General features: G+C 39.2%; 1 non-coding gene across 1 annotated transcript; it reads left to right on the top strand.

Moving 5' to 3' along the window:
- The first annotated feature begins 236 nt into the window (after positions 1 to 236).
- On the top strand, positions 237 to 343 carry LOC141616349 (small nucleolar RNA R71). The gene has a single exon (XR_012530702.1). It is a non-coding gene; the product is annotated as a small nucleolar RNA R71 (small nucleolar RNA).
- Positions 344 to 8,309: the final 7,966 nt, after the last annotated feature.

The raw sequence follows: 8,309 nt of genomic DNA on the forward strand, positions 1-8,309 counted from the left end.
CACCTAATTGAGTAATAGAGTCCACTTCATGCTTTCCTCCTCTAGTAGCCTTGCGAGGTCTACTATATTGTGAATTATGGACCGCCATTTCCTCAATCTTGTTCCAAGTTTGATTGTCGTCAACTTCGGTGAACATACCATTTGATGAGGACATGAGCGACAAACTCCTTTCAAAATTGTTTCTTGAGTCTTCATAAAGACCATTCCAAAATTGTTGTACCAAGAACCACTCGCTAAGTCCATGATGAGGACATGAGCGACAAATTCCTTTGAATCGCTCCCAAGCATCATACAAGGATTCTTCATCTCTTTGCTTAAAGCCCGTAATTTGAGCTCTTAGCATGTTAGTATTTTCCGGTGGATAGAAATTTTTGTAGAAAGCTAGAGCCAATTTCTTCCAAGAGTCAATTCCGAGAGTAGCCTTATCAAGGCCTTTCAACCATTGTTTTGCGGTGCCAATTAGAGAAAAAGGAAATAAGACCCATCGAATTTGGTCTTGAGTTACACCGGTTTGAGAAATCGCATCGCAATAGTCACAAAACGTCTCCATGTGAGAGTGAGGGTCTTCACTAGGCATCCCCCCAAATTGTCTTCTTTCGGCTAATTGGATAAATGCGGATTTGGCAATGAAATTTCCGGTTAAGTGTTGTGGTGTGGGAGTACCATTGGGTAGGTTCTCCTCGGTTGGTACGTAATGTGATGAAAATTTAGGCATTGTGGGTTGATTTTGTGTTGGATTTTGTGTTGGGTTCTCCTCACCTTCTCTTGCAAAAGGGTTGACGAACTCAATAGTGTTTGGTTGAATAAACTCACCAATGCCTCTCAAAGTTCTCCTAGCAAGTCTTCTATTGTTTGTCAAAGTCCTTTCAATTTCGTGATCAAAGGGTAACAAGTTACCTTGTGATCTTCTAGACATGCAAAATATCAAACAACTTGAAAATAATTAGAACAAACCTTGACGAGTTTTACTTCCCCAAGGCAAAGAAAGACACAACTAATAACAATTTAGGAAAATATAAATCAAGTTAACACCGTCCCCGGCAACGGCGCCATTTTTGGTCGGACTCACTTGGAGGTTTAGTTTTCGGTACTTGTCGTTAGGAGCACCTAGACCAAAACCAATTTATAACTCCACAAACAACTCTACAATTAGTAAAGAGGCAAGTAACGGTCGGATCCCAAGGGACGGGAATTGAGATGAAATTTTCAATTGCAACTAGCGGTGTCTAGGGGTGTCACAATTTGGGGTTTGAATAGAAGATCACTAAACTAAATAGCAATAAAAGTAAACAAGCAAGATGATTAAAAAGGGATGTGAATAATTGATAAAAGGCACTAGGGTGTCATGGGGTCAAAGGGGATTCATGGGAATTGATCATACAAACATATTCTCAAATTACAAGCAAGCAATTATTGTTGTGATGGATCGAGTTGGTTTATATCTTACAATCCTAGGAAGTTTGGGTCCCGGAGCCGAATCGATTAGATTGTACAACACCTACAAGTCGACTTAATCTTCCCTACTCAACTATATGCATGGTCTAATGAGACTCGAGTTGGTTTATGTCTTACAAGTCTCATTAAAAAGATGGGTGATGGGTAAAAAATGCAAGGATTCAAAGGCTCGCATTTCATCAAACATAACATGTGCATAAGTTGAGATCACAACAAGCAAGCAAATAAACTATGAAAACATATTAATTTAAGCATGAATCATCCCCCATGTTGGTTTCCCCTAATTATCCATTAACCCTAGCTAAGGAAACTACTCACTCATTATCATGTTGAACATGCTAGCAAGGTTGTCAATCATACCAACAAAGTAAAACATGATGAATAAATGAAGATAATTAACAATAATTAAAAAGGGATTAAGAGAATTATACCTACTAATGATTCCAATAATAAAGCAAAGAATAATAGAAGTACTTGATGATTGATTGGAAGGTTGTCAATCTCCCAATAATAACCCAAATAATCTTCAATTACCCAAAATGAAAGATGAACAAAAGAGAGATTAAGGAAATGAGATTTGTATTAAAGCTTGATTAAATGTTGATTACAAGATTAAAGAGAGATTTGATTGATATAAACTACACTAGAGATTGCTAAGAAGAACCTGATTATCTAATTAGACTAATGGGGTATTTATAGTGGGGATTAGGTACATAAATTAGGGTTTACTAAGGGCTTAAATGACGATTAAGTCCTTGAGGAATCGCCGGTCTCAAGAGAGACTCCGGTCTCCTTTTCGCCGGTCTTTGAAAAATATGCGCATCCTTCATTGAACAAGTAGAAGACGGATTAGCTGTCACACAATCCGAGCGCCCAGGGCACGGGACGGGCGGATTGTGGGTCTTTTGGACGAGCGGATTCGTGGGGTGGACGGGCGGATTGTGGTGGTTCTGGACGGGCGTCCAGCTGAGGAAGACGCTCGGATTGCTTGTGCTGGACGGGCGGATTGTGGTCAATCCACTCGGATTCTCTGTCATCTTCTTCCTTTCTTCGTTTCTTCCTTTTCTTTCATAAAATCCTTGAGGATTTCCTCGGGGATGCAAGGATCTTTTCTCATCATTGCCCATCTACTACAGTATGTACAAAGGCCTTCTAGTCTTGTCTTCTCTTTGATGCTTGGTCATTGAATTCAATCAATTTAGCTCCATTTTGCCATGAAAATGCAAGGTTTGCACTCCTTTCCTACCAAGGGATCAAAACCTCAAAGAAAATGCAAAACAAAGGACTAAAGACAATAAATGACCCAAGTATGCACTAAAAAGCATGGGAACAAGGCTAATTCGGGAACTAAATATGCTCAAATATGGTCACATCAACTTCATCGTATTATTTCATATTTTGTTTTTCATGTGGATTGTACGACAACATTGAACACCACAAAGTGAACTGAATTACATTATATTTGTTTTGGTCCGTAATCGCCTACATGAGCTGATAACTTTGGCTATTATTTTGTGAAGTTGATTGATGGTGGGTTCAACGAGCCATAAGTCAAACGGTTGGCTAATCGATCACAGATGCGAGTTATAACGATACCTCGTAGGACAACTGTGACAACGTAATGGAGTCCTAAATGTTTAAAAACATTCGGTGCCAGGTCGTGGATTGGACGTCCATTGTGTTCCTAGAGTCGATTCTTATGACTATCGACTGTCTCTTGAGATTAAGGCAGTTTTTGGGTGACTTTGGTTTTTTTCTCATGGTCGACCGTAACAGAAGGCTAAGCAGATTTTTTCTGGGTCATTTCATACTGTGCTTATAACTGCAGGATTTGCGTTGAAGAAAATATCCAACCTTTATCATGTTTAGTCATTTCTCAGGGCCACTCGAGGAGTTGTAACTGAAATGCATGGCCATGCTCGAATGTTGATTCGTTTATCAGTTAAGTTACTCTCTAGTCGGGAAAACCACTCTTGATATTGATCACTTGTAAAATACGACCTTTGTGAATACGGATTTTGCAAATTGTTTTACATTGAGTGGGAGAAATTTTAGGATATGAGAATCGGTTATCGCACATACACTTGTGAGGACAACTGGGAGATTGTTGGAGCTTGTGTCCTCCACAGTTAGTGTGATAACGTATATAAATCTCTTATAGGTTCACAAGGGTAAACTTAGTATTTTATCAGTTGATTAACGTTTACTTAATAACGGTTGGCTTGCTAGAAGTTTGACGTTATTATCATACTGATGGCGGTGATCAACTGGTCCCTAAAAGTCACACCTAAAGGATGTGTTTGAGAGATGTGATTGTATGAAAATAGAATCACATTGCTGCCTTATATGACTAAAAGGTTAGTCCATGTATTTGACTAAACAGTTAGTCAATGTGATGATGAGACGATTATTTAATTCAATTAAATAATGTCAGCTGAGACGAATTAATTGTTAATTCGTAAAATTGAATATAAACTGTTCTATTTAATTAATGTATATAATGTTAGCTTAAACGAATTAAGATGTTAATTCGTAATTAAACGTCAACGGTTATATTTAATAAGCAAATTATAAATATGCGATATTTATAGTTAATGTATATATTATACGAAATTGTCATAATAAATGTTGACAAACCGGTATTAATAAATGGACTACAAACTGTTGTGGATAGACTTATTAATACATGACGACATTAATGACAATTGATAAATAATACACATTTTATACATTTTTATAACAACAAAAAATAAGAAGATTTTCTCCTTATTTTTGGTGGTTGGTCAAACCGAAAAAGGAGAAAAAGAGGAAGAAAACTATCTTCCCCTAATTCTCCTCTTGGACGGTTTAAAGAGGTAGAGGGGAGTTCATTTTCCTTACTTCCTTTTGACCTAATTCTATCATCACATAAACCCTAAAAATAATTAGAGAAATTAGGGTTCTTTTCTAGCAAAAGAGGGGCATTTCTCAAAGCATTTTGGGTGCAACAATTAGGAGAATATCGATCTCGATATTTGTTCTTAGGCCTAATTGCTAGGACCAAAGGTTAATTCTAAATCTCTATTCTTTTGTTTATGCAATTCGTTTATGACTAGCAATTTCATAATTATAATTTCTTTATAATCCGAATTTCTTGATGAAGTATACCGATATTTCCCACATTCAACTCAGGAAACAAGTGGCTTACCTCCTAAAGAAAGGCTATCTAAAAGATTTAATTCAACAACCCAAAGGCAAAGACGAAGGAGCAGGCAAGAGAGATCCAGGAAACAGCAGGGATCCTCCTCCTCCTTCCCCCATCTACGAAGTTAACTTCATAAACGGAGGCTCGGAAATCTGTGGCTTAACCAGCTCAGCCGCTAAAAGAATCGCCAGAGAGTCTAAACTTCAACCCCTTCTAGATCTAAATTATTACCCGCTGTTACCTTTGATGACTCAGACTTGCAGGGAGTACCAGACCTGCACCATGATAGCCTGGTGATTACCATGCAAATTGGCACAGCTAAAGTATCAAGAATCCTGATAGACGGAGGCAATTCAATCAACTTGGTGATGCTAGACGTCTTTAAAGCCATGAAAATAGATGAAGAAAAAATTATCAAGAAATCCAGCGTCCTGGTCGGATTCAGCGGAGAAACAAAGAGCACCCTGGGAGAGATTAGCTTGCCAACCTATGTAGAAGGCATAGCTTCCTATGAAAGATTCGGAGTAATGGATTGCCTATGCTCATACAACGTAATCCTGGGCAGACCTTGGATCCACAACGTCAAAGCCATCTCATCAACATATCATCAATGCGTAAAGATACCAACTGAATGGGGGATAACCACCATCAGGGGAGAACAGAAGGCAGCCCAGGAATGTTACACTCAGGCTTTGAAACCTTTAAAGTCAGGTAAGTCCCTCGCATAGCAACTAAAGTCCCCTGTCAGGAATGAATATATAGCCCAATCACAAATGGAAACAGGAGAGGTCACTCTGGACCCAGAATATCCTGACAGGAAGGTACTTGTGGGATCAGATGCACCTGACTTAGTCAGGCCTAATCTGGTCAGCTTTCTCAAAACTAAGATGTCTTGTTTTGCATGGTCACATTTTGACATGTCTGGTATAGATGCTGATATCATAACTCATAAGTTAAATATTGACAAACCATTTAAGCCTGTACAGCAAAAAAGGAGAAAATTCGCTTCAGAAAGAAATGAAATCATCAATCAAGAAGTCGACAAGCTATTAGACATGGGAATGATCAGGGAAGTAATGTACCCCGACTGGCTTGCCAATGTAGTAGTTGTCCAAAAGAAGAATGGCAAGTGGAGAGTCTGCGTGGACTACACTAACCTGAACAAGGCCTGCCCAAAAGACCCATTTCCCCTACCGCATATTGATGCAATGGTGGACGCAACTGCAGGCCACGAGATGTTAACATTCATGGATGCTTCCAGTGGATTCAATCAAATAAAGATGCACCCCGCGGATCAGGAAAGTACAGCCTTCATTACTGAAAGAGGAATATATTGCTATACTGACATGCCTTTTGGATTGAAAAATGCAGGTGCAACCTATAAAAGGCTAGTCAATATGATGTTCAAAGACCAAATTGGAGACACCATGGAAGTCTACATTGATGACATGGTAGTCAAATAAAAAAAAAGCAGAAGACCACGTCCAAGACCTGGAAGTGGCATTCCAAATACTGGAAAAATTCAACATGAAGCTAAATCCACAAAAGTGCCATTTCGGAGTTGATGTGAACATTATTTGCGCACATTTAGTCCCCTAATTGAGCCCATTTTGCATACTATTATAACATTCCTTGGCCATTTTATCCGTCAAAACCTTCCTATTTGCTTTTCTAGTGCATTTCATATGTTTTGTAGAAAAGGAGATAAATGAGGCGGAAATTCCCGTCTCTCGTGCTTATTTGGAAGGTTATTGATGATATTGGATGGACTAGTATGAAGAAGAGGCAAGAATAATGACCAAGGATGTAGGAATAAAGTGTATATAGAAGGATCAAAGGGTTAAAAGTAAGAATGACAAGAGGGAAGGCATTACAAGAAGAAATTGTTCGGAACCCAAATGAAGAGTTGCTCCTTTGGCTCTGAAAGTATGCTAGATGGAACGGCGTCGAAAAAACAAGTGATCTAGGCTTTTGAATCACTCCAATAGCAGTCCGGATGAGAAAATGACGTCCGTTTTACAATCCGAGCTCAAACAAAGAAGCTGTTCGCCAATCCGCGCGTCCCGAGACTGAAGACGCTCGTCCCCTGAAGGAATCCGCCCGTCTTCCTGCAAAGACGCCCGTCTTCCCCTCTTTTTGCCCGAGCGTCATGCTCCAAATCCGCCCGTCTTCCCCTCTTTTTGCCCGAGCGTCTTGCTCCCAATCCGCTCGGATTCCCCTGCTACAATCCGCCCGTCCCGTGCTAAAGACTCCCGGATTCCAAGGCAGACCAATTTCGTTTCTTCAAGCTTCAAGAAAGATGCCCATCCTTCCAAAAAGACCGGCGTTTCCTTAAGTAGGGACTTAATCGTCATTTAAGCCCTTAGTTAACCCTAATTCTTACACCTAATCCCCACTATATATACCCCATTTGTAATAATCAAACCATCAAGTTTTATTAGACTATAATCAAGTTTCCTTAGATTAAATCAAGCTTTCTTAGATTAGATTAGGAGTAGATTAGAATAGATTAATCTCAATCTTTCCACAAAATTGCACATTAATCTTTCCTTACACTAGTAGAAAAAACCCCTATCGCGTCGGTGTTATTGTGGCGGTTCTATTAGAAACGACGCGAAAAGTAGTTAAGAAATTATGAATGGCGGTTTTAATAAAGAACCGACGCGATAAATTAAGCAATTGTGGCGGTTTTATTTAAAAACCGCCACTATAAGACTTTTGTGGCGGTTTTATTCAAAACCGACGTGAAAAGTTATGTGTTATTTGTGGCGTTTTTATTTAAAACCGACGGGAAAAATGGTGAAAAACTGCCACAAAGAATCATGACTTGTCAACCCGAATCATGACTTGTCAACCCTCTTAGTTATTAGAACCCGTATTTGATAAAAATCATGACTTGTCAACGCTACTCCGTATTTGATAAAAATCGAAGTTAGCATATCATATATCCCATCCCTCTTAGTTATTAGAACCCCTTCAACCCCAAAACTCTTCCTGGTCAATGAAACACCACCACCACCACCACCGACGTGACGCCACTACCTCCATCACAGACGACGCCACTCCCCTTTCTCCCTCCTTGCTCTTTCCTTTTTCCCTCAGTCCTTCCTTCGTATTGCCTTTCTCCCTCCTTCCGACACTACAGTTATTCGAAACCACCGCCGCTATCCTCTGTCCGACGCCACCATTGTCCGCTACCATTTCTTCTTTCCTGGTAAGTTTACAAACCAATTAAGTTTTTGAATTTTCATTTTCCCCCAATTTCCCAAACCCTAAGTCATCTTCTTTCCCGGTACTCCAATTCCTGTCATTTTAATTTTAAAGGTTTATGAAAAATTCTTAATTAGTTACATCGATTGTTGATTGATGTGAGACATCCACGCTATCCGACGTCGACAAAATCCTTTCCCGTCTGATATTTACTTTTCTCCGATGTTCTTTACGACCGATTTCTATTGCTGCGACGAACGCACTTATTTCACCATTGTTGCCCGACGTATAACTCTTTACTCTTATTGTTCATTTAATTTCAAAATGATATTCTTCAATTTTGATTTAATATGATCTTTGCATTTCATTTCTAAGTATAATTGGTACTATTGTGTTATACAATCAAATACGAAGTACATAAGTTAGGGAGGAGTTGTTTGATTAGGGTAATTGTGAAAAT

Source organism: Silene latifolia, chromosome 11, assembly GCF_048544455.1.
Source record: "Silene latifolia isolate original U9 population chromosome 11, ASM4854445v1, whole genome shotgun sequence".
Lineage (NCBI taxonomy): Eukaryota > Viridiplantae > Streptophyta > Magnoliopsida > Caryophyllales > Caryophyllaceae > Silene > Silene latifolia.